Raw genomic sequence first — 16,864 nt, forward strand, 5'->3', positions numbered from 1 at the left:
ATAATTTGGGGCAGGAAACCGTTTCAGTTTTAATTGATTGAAAGCTAGGGGGTAAGGGAACAGTGACCTCATTAATGTCTTTGAGGTGTTTATACATTCTTCAAAACTGATGCAGGCTGAAAAAATAAAGGTTTAATATCATTAAATTTCTTATTGAAGGGGCATGTGGATCTTGAGAGTTCATTAAGACAGCTTTTCAATGTTAAATTTTTTCTGATCCTTAAACAATATAACACTGAAAAGAAGATTAGATATCTCAAACCCATATTAGATATCTTGAATTAACCCATATACAGCTGAAGTTGTAAAATGCAACTTAATTTTTTTTGCTTTTTATTACATGAAATATTTGTTTACCGTTTTTAATTAGTCTATACCGTTTTTAATAACTATCTTGCATATTATTGAATAATTGCAAAAACTTTTTGTTGGTAATAAGTATTTTATGTTATTATTCACTAAATTTAATCATTTGTTGCTTCTTCTGAGATGACCAATAAATAATTTATATAAGAATAAACTCCTGTATACAATATTATTTTAACTGATTATTTTGTACTCAGAAATAGCAATAATTTTTATCTTATCGTCAAGTATTTATTATGTCTATATTTAGAAAGAAAAAAATTAATATTGCATTTTCGCAGCTAGCATCAATGAATATTTATAAGGAAAGCTATAATCTGTCAGCAGTATACAAACGTAAAAAGAAATTTACATTTGGTTGACACTGATATGTTATACTGCAAACTAGTTCTCTGAAGTGCAGCCTTAGATTGATATTCTGAATAAAAACTTCAAAAAATACAGTTTTTTTGTTCACCCTTTTTCAATAGATGATCAAATGATACCATACTTTGGTCACCATTCCTGTAAAATATTTATGAAAGGAAAACCTGTGTGTTTTGGCTACAAGGTGTGGTGTTTATATTCTTTTCAACTTTTCCCTTTCTCATGGAAAAGAAGCAAAAGTAAATTCTAGCCTTGAATTAGGTGCTTCAGTTTTTCAAAATCTATTGCATATTATAGAAAATGCACAGCATTTATTTTGAAAGATTTTTTTAGTTTGCATAAATTGTTAAGTTTACTGAAGAAGGAAGGCTTTTTCATAACTGGAACACTTAATGAAAATAAAATTCAAAACTGTCCTTTGGAATAATCTTTTTCTTTGTTTAAGGAACTTTATGGGATGTTCGATTATCAGTTTCATATCACCAGTTCAATTTTTATTACAAAATGGAACGACAATTCTCCTGTTACTCTAATTACAAATTTTCAATCCACTGAACCTCTGAATAATGTCAAAAGGTGTTCTAAGATGAAAAAAATCAAAATTCCAATCCAACAGGCAGATCTCATCAAGCAATACAATTGCTACATGATTGATTCATTAGAAAATGGTGTCAGCAACTGTAGAATAACAATGAAAGGAAAAAAATGTTGGTGGACTTTGTTTTCAAACTTTCTTGATGTAGCTTTAGTAAATTTGTGGAAGCTTTATCAATATGTCCACAAAGAATAAGTTGGGCAACTCAAATTTCAACCACTTGTTATCCCATATTATCATCAAAGGCAAATAAACCGGAAGAAATTGCTATTTTACAAATGCAGAGACGTGGATGACCAACAGTCGCTTTCAACTGCAACAACTCAGCGACACTCAGTTGACAAGCATTTTCCTGAAAAAAATGTAAATAATAGAAGAATCCACTGCCAACAATTAAAAGTACAACAGCATTTTCCTGTAATAGTGTAACATTGGACTACACCCAAAATTATAGATTACCATAAAATGTAGACTTGATATATTCGTTGTATACTGAAATAAATCGTAAACATTTCATTTATATTGTATCCTAATTTCTGTTCTTTTTTGTTTTTATTTAAATTTGTAAAAAAAATAAAAAACAAAACAGTAAGCTAAATAAGTTGGTTAATTTAGACACCCTTTCCTGTTGAAGTTGCGTTATCACAAGATTTCATAAATCGATAAATAAACATACCTTAGGGTCAAAAATCATATATATGATCAGAAATATAAATAAATGATCTTAAAAGAAATATATATAAATGATCTTAGGGTCAAAAATCATATATATATATATGATTCAGAAGTATCTATAAACCTAAGAAATCATTTTATGACCGGTGCACCAGAGTGTGGCAAAATATGGATTAATGAGAATCAGACTTAGTCATACAGTCATATTTCAAGATTTTTTTTAATTGAGGAGGCTAGGACATAAGCCTAGGAGAACATGAACTGGAAACAAAAAGTTGTGAACCACTTCTTCTCCTGTATGATTTTTAATTTTTAAAGGTATAACATAATTTTGAGAGCAATAGAGGTCTGAACTTCCTTTCTCTTACATGGTATTTTGAAAAGAAAATTTTTAATGTTAAAAAATAATTCCAAGATCTACAGAATTTAGTTTGAAGGGGTGTTTGTGGGAGTTTAAAATTTCTTTAATCCCTGGTCATACAGAATCAATACAATAACTTGATACATGACAAACAGTTTTTCTCAGTCATATTATATTATTTTTATGTATGTATGTATACTCGTGTATATTATTATTAATTATAATTACAGGAATTTTTCATGTGGGTTCAGTAATTGTTGAGATGATCTGGACAAACAAAGAACTGCTTTATGTAATAGTATGCATTATATATAGATAAAATTAGTACAGTATGTGTGAGGGCAATAGGCATATATAAGTAGTGTGAGCATTGTTAAAACCTTAGATAAGTACTTACATTCATTGTAAGAAAGAAGTGTTTGCAGTGTGAGAACATCTTGATTATGCTTTCCCCTGTTAAATTTCTAGTTGAACTTCATCTTTTCATTTTATCTTATTATTTTACAGTAGCATTTAATTCTGCTGTAATTACTACATAATTAGATACCGATACTAATACTAAAATATAATTTATGTTTTAAGTGTGTAAAAAGAGCTCTACAATGTTGAAATTTCTGCTAATGCAACTGCTCTTATTTTGTTCGTACCCATCGAAGGAACTTTTTCTGTAAATTTTCATGTATAGATTTGTTGATAAATTTATATATTTTTTTTTTTTAGATTTCAATTACTTTTTAACAAAATATTTTAAGATTATTTAATTTTTTTAATTAAAGCTATAAATTATTTTATCAACCAATTTACTATGTGTTTAGTACTGGTAATGAATTAAATTAGAGAATTTCATTATTTTATCCTTATTCAGTACATATATCCATACATCGATATACTCACAGTTAGCATTTTGGCATATTAATGTCAAAATCAGCTTGTTTTTAAATTAATTGTATTTTAAGTATTAAATAAATATGGGTTGAGAAATGTACTTTGAAAATCTGAATAAATAAGTCAGAAGTAGTTAACTATAGGTATCTGGTTGGTGCTGGCATCTAACGGTAATAAATATAACTGCTAGAAACTAGAAATTCATTCGTTTGGCGTGCTATCGCTGCGAGTCTCGCCGTTAATCATAACGAAAAATCTGCCTGAATATGTTTGGTTGATAACAGAACGCGATTACTACCTGTTTTAGTCTTGTAATTAATCCTCTCTCTCTCTCTGATTACCTTAAAAAAATCAGATTTATTTATTAATCTAAAGTACGTACTTATATTTACGTTTTTTAAAAATCTACAGCTGTATATTTGTCAGTAAATCTGACAATGAAGCGATTAATTTGTAAAATCTTCTTTTTTATGAAAAGAATAATAAAAAATGTGAGAAATTTTTTTTTTTGTAACCCCAAGATGGCCAGGTTATACAAATTTGTTAAAAAAGCACAGCGCAGAACGTATAACCCAGCTTACTCACCTTAAACTAAGTTTAAAATTAAGCAGATACCAATTGAGCGCCTGTATTTTATTCTTCATATTAAAAATTCATTCTAAATTTGTTTCTAAAAGATTGGAACACAGGAGGACGACATCTTAGGTTCTTTCCTGCTCCCCGTTTTCGCATCAACAACTTCGAAAATTTTTGAAATCGATTTGCAGTAGATGTTTAAAGAGTTGAATCCTGAAAATAAGTGTGTTATATTCAATTTGTAATACATATTATATATTAGTCATTTTTTTTTTTTTTTTAGATTATTAAGCAAGTAAAGGAAAATAAAGAACAACGCCTGATAAAAAGTCATTTCAAATTGATTTTAGAATGGATTTAATTTTAGTCGAATCCTTTTATTCAGTTTTATTTATTTCTTACATTCATACGGTAGGGCTTGTAAACTTTTTGATACATTTATTTTTTTGATTTGTACAAAGTGGACACGTTTTAGTAATCTCTGATTTTCTTGATTCTGGAACATGGATGACGTTTAGTTTTGTTGTTTGCCCGATAGAATAAAAAAGAACACATGCACACATGCACACATACACACATACACACACACATACACACACACACATACACACACATATATATATACACACATACACACACATATATATATACACACACACAACTTAATTAAAAATATTTATCATTTTATTTAAATATCATATTTATTTGTTTATTTAATTAAATGATTTTAACTAAAGCGCGTGCGCATACTGTGTTTAATTCGCGTGGGTGTGGCGGTATTAGCGGCGAATTTCGGCATTAACTAAACTAATGTAATTTTACAACTTAATAGAACAAATTTCGCTTGTACGGTCGACAGACTGGTGTAGCCGCGAGGTTTAACGCACCAGGTACCGAGTCAACCGAGCGATCGCGTTCGTAACCCAGCCAGACTGAAATGCTTTTTACACTTTTATTTATTTCATTCTAACGCTCACCTGTGACATCAAAACATAGCAGACGAGTACAACAGCAGCATTTTTGGGGTGGGGTACGATTTCGCAAAATTTTTTTTTGAATTATTGCGTTATTTTTTAATTATTAACAAATGTGCTTTAGAAAAATTTGACCTTAGGCGAAATTTCGAGATTCGGAGGGGGTGACCTTGCTCTACAGCTTCACCCACTTGATCTTTTAAGTTGAAAATTTAACGGCATAAATGCCCCATATATAGAAGTGATCTGACCCAAGTTTGGTCAAAATCAGTCCAGTAGTTCTGGAGACTGGAGATATAAGGTGATCTAGAAGCAAACACCAAGAACGCGCGCACACAAACATACATACGCGCGTGCGCGCGTACATATGAATATTAACATCCGGAAAATTTCCATCCGGTTTTTTTGGGTTCATCAGGTGTCAAAACGTCAAGATCCGGTGAAAATCGTGTATGCCCAAGTTAGACGGATTATAATACTTTCCCTTCTGGAGCTATAGCTGTAGCAGAGCCTATGAGCTATAGCAAAGTTTTACGGGAAAGTAAAAATTTTGGTGAACGAATGCGTTTAAAAAAGAACTGGATAAGAAAATTTTAGAGAAGTATAAGCAGAATGATGGGCGATGTATTATCGCATCCATTATTTTGAATTGAGTTGTAGAAAGAAGGACGAAGAAAAGTAAAAAGTAAAATAAATATTAAAATATACGGAATTGATATTTGAAGATGTAGTATGTAAGAGGTATAACGAAAGATTGGTACAAAGCAGAGAGAAATGGGGAAGCCGTTGGTATTCAGATTAACGGCTGAAGGCAAGAAAAGAAAGAAATAATAATCGGCTGTAATTCTTTATTTTTTATTTTTTGGTTTCGGTATATTAAAACAAATGCCAAAGCGAATATAGTACGATAATCTTTTCGTATGAGTAATAAAAATCTCTCTCAAGCCCGAGTAAACTTCAGAAAATAATTTCTCTTATATCTGGATGCAAAGATGCAAAATTCTTTCAGTTATTTTATTCTACCGGTCTTTGAATTATGTCTGTGTAATATTTTTAATTAATCGCTTGACTTTAATTCAAATAATAAAAAATGATTGCTGGTGTGTGTTTTTATGCAATATTTTTAAAGTGTTTTTAAAAAGTATATGCTTTGCTAATGTAATTTAAACTAATTATAAAATTTAGCATTTAGACTTAAAATTCCGTAAAATCTACTTATTCAAATTTGATAAAAAAGTAATTTGAAAGATCGTAGAAGGTAGACTGTAGTAGACTGTAAGCAGTGTTGTTCGAAAATTATATGGAGGAATGAGTTAACACTTTTTTTTAAATTAAAATATGACATTTAGCAAATTTGGTTGTGGTGAAGTTTTTAAAATCCTTTGAAATATTAATATCGGTTTTATTGTTAATACCAGGTGTGTTTCATTACAGTATTATTTAAAAGTAGTTTTGTCTGTTGTAATACTCTTATCCTTAATCCTCTGTACTTTAGATGTGAAGCCTTTTACGCGTCGTAAAGATATCCCTATTTTGCAGTAGGCGAGTTTCTAAATAAGCTTCGCCTTTTTTTCTATTGTTGAAGGCTACGTTGTTTGTGTGTTCACAATTTTATCCCTTTTAAATCTTTGAAATTACAAAGAACGGGAAGCCATTTAAGTGCGATTAATACAAATGTACGGTATTTTTAAATTAAAGTTCTCTAAGGATTAGCTGTAAATTACGATTACTATGATAAATGGAAGGCCGGTTGTAATTTTTTTCATTAATATCAAACGTTTCACGGTATTAAAGCAGTTACTCGTATATTCAATTGCATTATCAAAGAATTTATTGCAGAATGAATACGGGAAAATACATAGTAAAAAAAAAACAAAAATGGTCTTTTTACTTCCTAAAAAAAACATTTTACTTCTTTAAATTGTAATCACGAAAAATTTCGGTTTTCAGATTTCAACGGAAATATCCATTTTAACCATCCCTGATTCCATTTTAACTAGTTTCGGCGTGACATCTGTACGTACACACATACCTCGCATAATTCAAAAACGATTACTCATAGAATGTTAAAATTTTATATTTAGGACTGTTGTAACATCTAGTTGTGTATTTCCCCTTTTGATTGCAATTGACTGAACCAAAAGTATCCAAAAAAGTCCAAAATTGCCAAAAAATTGGATTTTGGACTTTGGACTTTGGATTTTTAACTGCAGTAATAAGCCCTCATTGAGAGTTTTCCAACGATATATCTATCATAAGTAGTACTTATTTTCAATGGTTCCAGAGTTATAGTCAAATAAAATTTTAATTAATCAAATATTTGGATCTTAGGAGAAGGCACATTGGTTCGAATCAGACTTTCATCTCTTTTTTTTTAACTCTTTCTTTAATTTAAATATATTGATTTATTAATAATTATTAACCGCTCATTGTAAATAGAAATGTACGACGAATAATAAAAAATTATGAAATATAAAAAAAAAATATGAAAAAATATCAGAAATTATAAATGAAATAAACTTTTGTGTACTTTCAATTTAAAAAATTGTGTATATGTAATTTAATAGGCGTATAAGGAAGTCATGTGTTGTCCACATCAGAACATTTTTTAAAATTTTTTGCCTTAAGGAGACATTAAAAAAATGTTTAACAAAAAAAAAATAGATTTAAATAAATTGTAAATAATCTGTGAAAAAATGTTTTATTCTAATGTTCCCAAGTTCAAAAAATCGTCTTTTTTTACATGGACATCTGTGCGTATGTACGTATGATGGCCTGTATTTGGTCTTATAACTGTGGACCCAGTTTTCTTCAAATTCATCGACCGGTTTTATTCAAAATTGGTAGTCAGGAATTACCTTCTAATAAATAAGAATGCTTTCCCTTGAGAATGGCAGCTCCTAAAATAAAAAAAAAATTATTTCGTAATTTCAAATTCTTAATGCTCAAAACGTGTTTTTTTAAAAATAATTAAGTCACTAAAGTAGTTTAATAACCTTCCCGTAGTGGGGGTGATACTAATTTTTAAAAAAATCGAAAACATTTTACATAAAAATGTGAAAAAAAATTCGTAATTTTGTTATTGTTTTTCCATGAAAGAGAAAACAAAAATGATTGAATTAAAAAAAAAATTCTAGTTACGTCAGTAATTTTTTTTTTCAAAAATGAATTGCATAACTTGATCAGCGCAACCGGGAGATTTTTAGCTGTGTAGAATATCTGCTGATGAAAAATTTTAATTTTATAGAAAATTTTTGTATCGTGCAAGATAGCAAAAATTTAATTTGAAAAATATAAAATCTTGATTAAAGAATTGAAATGAAAGATTAAATTAAATACCTCCTACCTTCAAAAATATTTTTTACTGGTGATTTTAGGTAATTCAGATTAGTACTTGTAATTCTCTTTGTTAAAAAAATATTGCATACAATGAAGTCAAAATAAAAACATTTATTATTATTAGTATTTCAGGATTATTAATAAATAATACAATGTAATCGTAAAGCTTAACCCATAAGATATATGCTAAAAGAAAAAAAAAAACAAAAATACTAAAAGAAAATTGAAAGATATTCTGATGAAATATTCAGAAAGTATGTTTTATTTAACTAGTAAGTAAAAAGTGTATTCCTTAGTAGTACATACCCGTGATTGCTTTAAGTTAGTTTTGCTAGTTTTATTGACAGTACTAAACGTTAAACGTTAATCCTTTTGAACTAGACTTCTTATTTTGATAACCTGCTATAAAATTATTTACAGGCGCAATTATTATTCCACCTCTTTCCTTATTTATAATGTATAGACTGATGAAAGAAGAGGAAACAGTTTTTGAACGTCTTTATGCCGGCGTCCTTTGATGTTTTAGTATTAAATTAAGGACACTGTCACGTATAATCTGGTGAGAGTGGACGAAACTCAATCATAATTCGATTAAAATCGTTGAAATTGTAATCAGGCTTACAACTTGTTATGAGGGAGAATATTTTCAGGCTAAAAATAATGAATAAATAAACGGTCAGAACGAATAAGGGCACTCCTTTTTTTGTTCATAGTGTAACTGTTCAAATACGGTCTTTTCTATGATACAAAAGGAGTATTTTGTTTAATTTTTATTTTTATTCGGATGTTATTTGCTCGTTTTAATAAAACAATTCTGTTGTTCACAACTTTTTCAGTTCATAAAATCCTTTTTTTAGGTTATAGTGATTATTTTAAGGACATGACGACTTCTTATTTAAAAGGAGCTTTTATATACGTATTGATAAATGAATAAGTTCAAAAGATTATTTTGTAACATTATTATTACATTAATTTTCAACTGTACACAATGTTATATCCACTTGAACAGCACTTAAGAGTTTTTTTTTTCTAAAATTCAATAGGATATTAATAACGATGACTACATGTGCTGGCTAACCTTGAAATGTTGGGTAGAGCGACAGCTAGTCTGCATATGATAATTATTACTCTCCCTTTCTCCTGCATTTCATCTTTGTGTGTGTATGCGCGCGCGCAACAAAAAAAAGTAAAAGCTAGGCCAGACCAAACAGTACTAACTGTGATCTGATAATATAAGATAGAGAGTGGTGAGGTGGGAAAAAAAGTCGGATGGGCATAAAGAAATTAAAACTACGTATGGCTAAAAGTTACGGCATTTCTTTCCTCTCTAGTCTATAGTTGTAGAGAACAATAATGTTTGGTGGAGGGGAGAACAATACGAGCCACAATGTCAAGGTCAAAATGACAAGCCGCCTATATTGAAAGACTCAGCTGGAAGTCTCGGATTGACTGCTGATGTTGATGACAGTCTGTATACTATTAACAGTGATGGTGCTATTACCACATGCTGCTTCCACCACGAATGCTGTTTATAGCATTACGAAAATATTAATTTGGGTTAAAAATAAACGAATATTTAAAATAAAGTTTTTACAGTACTTTCAGAAAGTTTATTGAGAGATTCTACTTTACACTAAACAAAACATGGCTTCATATTTATACATGTTAAAAACAAAATAAGTCCTATATCATAAAGTAACGTACAATACTTCCTCTAAGTATTATAAAATAATAATTCGATTATAGTAAATAATATTCGATTATAGTAAAATTCGATTATAGTAAATAATAATTTCATTATAGTAAATCATGACACGGATCAATTACCCATTAATATAACTTTAAAAACTATGGATCTTAAATGAAGGAAAGTGGTATTTATACTTACGTTCTTTTAACCACGAGTACTTAGGGTTTGTCATGGGAAATTACAAACGAGTGAAAAATTATAACGTAAATATTATGGCATTCCACGTCAGTAATAGCGTCAGTTGTAGCTTTAATCATGCAAATATTTTTCCCATAATAATTATAAGGGATTCTATCTACATACAATACTATATAATCATATTACGTCACGTTACGTAGATGACAGTCATGTTAAATCACGGTTAAGATAACAAGATTTTTTCCTCATCGTTAATATTATTGTTAATTATATTGTTTAACTTAATAAAGATTTTCTGAAATATATATACAGATAAAACAAACACAAATGAAAGTTTGATAAAACATTAAAAAGTGAACATTACGAATCACAAAATTTAAGCTTTCCTTTTTTCTCTCTTTCCCTTTTTCCCTCTTCCAATCTTTATCCCTTCCCTCTTCCCTTTTTCTCTTTTTTTGTAAAAATATTATTTTCATGTAACTAATATTTTGAATATAAGCCAAATCGGATCATAAATACAATTTTCTGAAATATCTCCACCCCCGCGCCACCGAGCGGTTCCAAACTAATTCAAAAACCTTAACGGGCGTGCACACAACAATTCTGGCGAAAGTTTCATCGCAATCGGATGAATGGAACGCGTACGGCACAAACAGACAAATAAACATTCACTTTTATCTATAATATATACATAAAGATTTACAGTTCGGTACCATTTGTTGCAACTGCAATAATTTATATATTTAGGCCTTACATACATTTTGTAAATATTTATTGTTAAGATTAGTGAAATCTTTAATCAACGGAAAAAAATGTCGTATAGAGGTTATTTTAAAGGTTACAGGAAATTCATCAGAATTACAATGGTTGTTTTATTTTTTTTATTCCCTTGTTTCAAGACAAATATTTTGTTTTCAGCACATTCTTTTGATTGAATTTCCAGTTCTTCTCTTAAATTTATTCCAAATCTTTAATCACAAAACTGAACGTAACAATCATAATCTTTCTGTGTCATCCTCTCCCTAATTTTCTTTGGTTATTACTTTCCTTGGTTAACATGATGATCTCTAAACGCATAATATTTTCTCATATTTCGGTTGTTTTGCCTTTTATTTGTGAGATTTCATCTCATCATCTCTGTTAGCAAATGAAGATTGTGATTAAAGATTTAAGTAAAAAGTGTTTCATAATAGGTTTTCAAAAGAAAAAAATTTCAGTTTTTATATCATCTTTTTGGAAGATATTCAACTGGCTTTTTTATTTAACATATGGCTATTTTAAGTCGTATTTTGACTCGTAACCTATTCAAAACAGCGATTTAATTTTTGATGGCCACCAATGAAGTGGATGGCTTGTTGATTTTTGTACCAGCTGGTTTTAGATTGGATTACCGGTATTTTTTCATCAGTCACTAAAATTTTAACTTCCTGCTTAAAATATTTGTTCAGTATTTTTGGCGTTCTAGTTTAAAATTACTAAAAATGAGTAATATAGAGGAGTATTAATACATATTTTATATTAAGTATTTAAATTATCTACACATTACGCCAGCATTTATTTAGTACATAGTCTACGAATAAGTATTGTGGAGCCCGGAGTTTGAACGTATCCTGGTCAGCTACAGTAATTTTCATGCTTAGCCATTAATCTAATACATTATTTAATTTTTTAGCTTTAAATTTAATAAAAGAACCATTAATATCAATAATTTTGTATTAACAGCTTTTAACGTGTTTTTCATATTTTTAATTACATATAGACAATAACGATCTAGATTATAAAGATTATTAAATGTGTTTCTTCATAATCAGATCTTTTGAAAACAACTAAAGAGAAATTTTAAGGTCTGTTAAGTTTGACAAAGTTCTTGCCCATAAGTTCAAAACTTCTACACTATGTATACCTACAAAAAAATCAAAATGTGAAATTTAATGTTTTTTTTAATCATCTGTTTAATTTTGTTTCAATAACAAAACCTTAATAATCAAATGTTTGACAGAAATAATGAATTTTATTTAAAAGAAACGACTTTTTGTCAATGTATTTATTACCATTATTATATATTAAGTAAAAATTTTATCCTAACGTATAAAAAAAAAGTTATTTGCATAGATTTTTATTATTTTTATTTTACTTTTATACTTTACTCTTGAAGTAAATGCTAGTAGGTTTTAGATTAGCAAAACAACTTTCAGTGTATTCTACAAATTTTAGATTAAAAATCAATATGGCATATCTAATTTCCCCCCTAATTTAGTATAGTTAAACTAAACGTTCATGATCTTATGTAATAGAAATAATACAAGAATAGAATACTTTTAAATTAAATGTTGTGAAAATTTTTACACCCAAATTAAGAATAGTATTACATTAAAAATGTATAAGTTCAATTTTGTTAAACGCTCGATAAATTGACGTTTCTTTCGCTTTCTGTGGACTCATAAAATGAATAAATCGGTTAATTTATTAGTGTAGTACTGTGCTCGGTTTATTATGAAATGTTTTACATTAAAAAAAGACGTTAAAGAAAATTACAGTTAAAATGAAAGAGATTGTTAAATAAATTAATTGCATTTTATGAAATTATGGCGTAGTGTGACAAGCATGTAATTTTCTGAGGATCCTATAAAGTGCTCTTGAAGGAACGAGAAAACTTTATTGGTTGTGTTCTCTTTTAACGTATTTTTCTATTTTTTGAACAGGAAATTTTTTTATTTAAAAATTAAACTTTTAAAATACGTAATCTTATAGATATGTCAAAAAATAAATAAAAAAAATAGAGAAAATTATAAGATAAACAAGTATTAAATTATAATACCGTGGAGTCCAAGAATTATCTGAACAACTTTGATATCGAGTAAATAATTTATTTATTAAGACACAAAAACGGGTTGTATGAATTTAGACACATTAAAACTGAAAGTTGTTATTACCTGTAATAGACATTGAATGTGCGCACACCCTAAGTAATTCGGAAAATATCCAACCAGTAATCAATTTCATGCATGTTCGCTGTAACATATCCACATCTATGAATTCGAATGCGTTAACAATTTTCTCATTAAGGTCAACAATATTCACTACTCGAGTTTCGTATTATCCTTGATGAAACCCCATACGAAAAAGTCACATGGAGTTATTCCCGTGATGGAGGTGGCCAAGCGATCGGTCCATCACGTCTAATCCAGCGATTTGGAAATGTGTTGTAGAGGGATTCACGCACTAATAAAACCCAACGTGGTGGCGCTCCATCTTGTTGGAATATGATTTTGGGTTTCAACTCTTCAAGTTGAGGGTAATAAACCTTCTAATAAACCCAGATATTGAGGTTTCCGCTAAGAAAAATCCAACAATCCCCGACCGTGAAGCAAAAATTAAAACATTAATTTTTGGGCTATCTCTAGTACGGTAAAATCTAACATTCTCTGATCCCTTATGTTCGGATTCTTTGAGCGTGTAATTTTCCAAACACGTAAAATGTAGCTTCGTTTGAGAACATAACTTTTTTAAGGTGACAATCAGTTTCAATTCTTTGAACCACAGAAAATTTCTTTTAATAATATGACCTTGTAGTGTAATTTACTGCAATATTTATAATTTATAAGGACGCAATTATAATCGTTTCTTCACAAACATCATGAATGGTAGAATTAACTACGGAAGATTTAACTCGCGCGCTGCACACCGAGTTGACTTCCAGGACTACGAAAAATAAACTGACGAAATATCTCCATCTGATGTTCTAGGCCTGCCTGCACTATTCTTATGTTCAAAAGTGCCAGTTTCTTTAAAATTATCATACCATGAACGAATACTTGTTCTAGAGGGTAGCTCTAAGTCATACCGAGTTCTAAAATTGCGCCGAACATGCGTGTCTGATTTTGTATCAGTATCAATAAACCACTCTAAAAATTGTGAGTTCAACTGTGGATTCATGACTGACGTATGCGGTTATGTATGCGATCAAACCGCTATCTAGTATTTGTCAAGGAAACCTTATGAGTTACCTGTTAATGAAAACTCAACCATTCATTAATAACATTATTAATTTTTTTCTAATAAGACATTAAAGTTGTTAAGATAATTTTCGGACACCCGGTATGTATTTGTTTATTGCGCCTGTAAAACTTTATCTGTGTTTGAGCCTGTACATTTGTGTTCAAATGCTCATTGTACAAATTTTATTCAGATCAATAAATGTACAATAAAACCTTTATAATTCAAAAAGCTATTTGTAGAATTTTAGGCTAGAAAACGTTTCCCCTTACCCAGACAAAAATATTTCCGATGCATTACAGTGGAACTTTCATATTAATTCTCGGAAGTCTACGCATTTGCATTGGCTATCGGAAGTAATTATTTCCGATAGACAAACTCCCGCCCCTTTTTCCCTTAATTAAGAGAAAAAGGGGTGGGAGTGTGTGTGTGATGCAATAACGTAATAGGCTTGTCTTTTTACTTCCTTGTACAAAGTAAACGAAGAATTGTGATCGCAAAATATTTCGGTATTCATATTTCAACGGAAATATCCATTTTGACCATCCCTGAATCCATTTTGACTGGTTTCGTCGTGACGTCTGTTCGTACATATGTATCTCGCATAACTAAAAAACTTAACTAAATGTTGAAATTTTGGATTTAGCACTGTTGTAACATCTAGTTGTGCACCTTCCTTTTTGATTGCAATCGAAACTAAAATTAAAATTTTAATTAATGAAATATTTGGATATTAAAGGGAAGGCACATCGGTTCCTATCAGACATCATCTCCTTTTAACTTTTTTTAATTAATTTATATTTAAAAATTTTTCTGTTTTAATTTAAGTATATTGATTTAATAATTTACCTGTGATTTATTTATTAACCCGTGATTGTAAAAAAAGTTTTGCAATAAATAATAATTCATTGATAAGGAAAAAATTATTAGTAAAATAAAATAAAAATGAATGTGAAACATCTGATTATTTAAAATTAATTGAAAATTATAATTTAGAATCGTATTATTTGTGGATTTTCTTAGCAGATTCTTATAAAAATTGTATATTTATTGAATAAAAAATCATTTTATTTAAGTATTTCACAGAAAAATAAAATACATTTTTGAATTGTATTAATTTTTTTTCCACTTGTGCGTAATATGCACAAGATTTCTGGTGTGTATTTCAGATTTTTGGTGTGTCGTATAAATAAAAATTAAACTAGTCCGTTTAGTGAACTCATGTATACTGGTTACAAATATTAATGTTAACCTTACGGTGTAGAATTATCAGTTTTTATTATTGGATTATTAAGAGAATTTTACTCTAACCTAATATTTCAGGTAAGATTGTTGAATTAGTAATTTTATAAATATCTGATGTTAATAAAAACTAATATTTTAGCAATTATGTAACTGTCCAATTTTATTAAAGAATTGGAGGATCGTATCTCACTTTCAAATGAAATAAGTTTAAATTGAAGTGCAGCAAAAATGTGTGTATGTAATTTAATAGACGTGCAAGGAAATCATGTGTTGTCCAAATCAGATTTTTTTATAATATGTAAGTTTCTTCCTATTTTGCTTGAATAAATATATATAAATTTTTTTTCTTGCTAATCTTAAACATTTTTGAAAGTTTTAAAATTTTTCTGTTTGTTGAAGTTCAGTAACTGTTCTTTTTAGATCAATTGATCTGAAGGTGCATCTTTTTTTCCTCAGTCTTTCAATTTCTTCTGCAGTTAAATTTATTCGAATATGTACAAGAATTAAAAAAAATCGTATTACCTAGTATCATAAATAATATATTATATTATATAAGATACGCAGAAAGAGAATCATGACAGTTCAAAAGACGTTTGATAGCTACAAATACGATGACCGCTTGCTATGTACGCAGTCATAAACGCTTCTAAGAACCCCTTTTAAGTCTAAAATTCCTTTTCAGTTTTATAGTTTACTGTTGAACTGAACGGAATATCGGTCCTGTTACATCCAAGTCTATTCATCAGTGGGATATGACTTTTAAGAGAGACTGGAAGCTAGGTTTCATAAACTGTAAATCATCCAAACGTTTCTGTTAGTGACGAGACTGTGGATCGTGTACGCAATGCATTCACTGTCGGTCCTGTAAGGTTAATTAGGCTAGCTAGTTACGAACTGCAAACTCCTCGTAATACTGTTCACGATATTGTTCAAAAGAGACTCCGTTTGCAAGATATCACATTAAACCAAATGATGCCTACGATATCAGTTTCCGGCAGAGGTAATGCTAATTATGTTGATATATTGCTATCCAGTGATGAGGCAACTTTTCAAACGTGCGGGAACGTAAAAATACACAATTGTAGAATTTGAGAACTGTAAATCGCGATACAGTAATGGAAAATGAAAGGGATATATCGAAAATCAATATCTGGTTAGGACTGCACAAAGATGGCGTCATCGGTCCGTTTTTTCCACTGTAACAAGACACACGTACCTTGACATGCTTCAGAACTTTAATGTTTCTCAGATTCCTACAGGCTTTAGTTGGAGACAATTAATGGAGACGATGCTACACAATACTTTCATCTAGATTTTACCGTGTTTTTGGACGACACTTTTCCCAGAAGTTGGATCGGACGAGGAGATTCAATTGCAAGACCACCTAGATCTTCAGATATCACTCATTTGGGCTTTTTGCTTAAGGATTTATTAAAAGTTGTGTGTACCTGACGATTTAAAATTGAGAATTTTTGAAGCTGTTGGTCTGTTAAACGCAGATGCTCCTAAACACCAGGCAAGAATTAGATTATCGTCTAGATAGCTACTGGGCTAGAAAAGCTGTACATATTGAACTTCCATAACCTATATTAAAACTT

Source organism: Lycorma delicatula, chromosome 1 (assembly GCF_047948215.1).
Source record: "Lycorma delicatula isolate Av1 chromosome 1, ASM4794821v1, whole genome shotgun sequence".
Taxonomy (NCBI): domain Eukaryota; kingdom Metazoa; phylum Arthropoda; class Insecta; order Hemiptera; family Fulgoridae; genus Lycorma; species Lycorma delicatula.